Source organism: Ciona intestinalis, unplaced genomic scaffold, assembly GCF_000224145.3.
Source record: "Ciona intestinalis unplaced genomic scaffold, KH HT001140.1, whole genome shotgun sequence".
Lineage (NCBI taxonomy): Eukaryota > Metazoa > Chordata > Ascidiacea > Phlebobranchia > Cionidae > Ciona > Ciona intestinalis.
In genome coordinates this window covers 1,195-1,942 of record NW_004191461.1, presented here as the reverse complement: position 1 = coordinate 1,942, position 748 = coordinate 1,195, and the positions used below count along the sequence as shown (strand labels likewise).

At 34.2% G+C, this 748-nt stretch overlaps 1 long non-coding RNA gene across 1 annotated transcript in view; it reads left to right on the top strand.

Annotated features, from left to right (window-relative positions):
- Positions 1-748, top strand: part of LOC113475682 — a 3,009-nt gene extending 2,261 nt beyond the window's left edge. Inside the window, exon 2 of the long non-coding RNA XR_003397429.1 lies at positions 578-748. This is a non-coding gene — a long non-coding RNA (uncharacterized LOC113475682). The remainder of the gene's footprint in view (positions 1-577) is intronic.

Genomic DNA, 748 nt, shown 5'->3' with positions numbered 1-748 from the left:
CATTTATGCTTGACATCAGTCGACGCAGCTCAAAATAAAAAAAAAACAATAAAGTGCAACAATGGCGTATGGCTGGCTTCCCTTTCGTATATACGGTATTAAATATCGTCCTGGTCAACAAAACATGGTGCCCGATTCGTTAACGAGATATCATAGCGGCCATTTTTGATACTTTCTACTAGTGCTATTCACCTAAAATTGGGACACTGTACTAATTAGACCCCAGCAGTAACGATTTATAAAAACGTCAAAATTCGAAACAAAAATAATTATGAATATTATTATTCGTCATAAAAAAACATATTTATAAAATTTTATATTTATTCCACTTTGAATATGTTATAGCGCTACGTAATACCTAAACATAAACTTTATTTCCTTCAAAAACGTGCGGGGGCGGCTGTTAAATGTAAAAAAAGTATGATCATAATTTGAATCATATAAATATTAAATTTTCGATCTTTTTGGCCAAAGTATAACTTACGCATACATCTATCTATGTACTGTAGCATGTTATTCTCATCGAAAAAAAGGATTTCACAAAAGCATAAAAAAATAAAGTGATACTTTTCCCCAGAACTTTTTTCGGTCGGTAATAGAGCTCGTATTGCATTTGTTCCGATCTACTACATATGCGCAGTAGCGACTCCGCGCATGCACAACAGCGACCAGTACTGGAACGAATATATCACGACACTGGACTCTATATTCAATATTGGGCTCGTAGTGACCATATAGATCCTTTTTC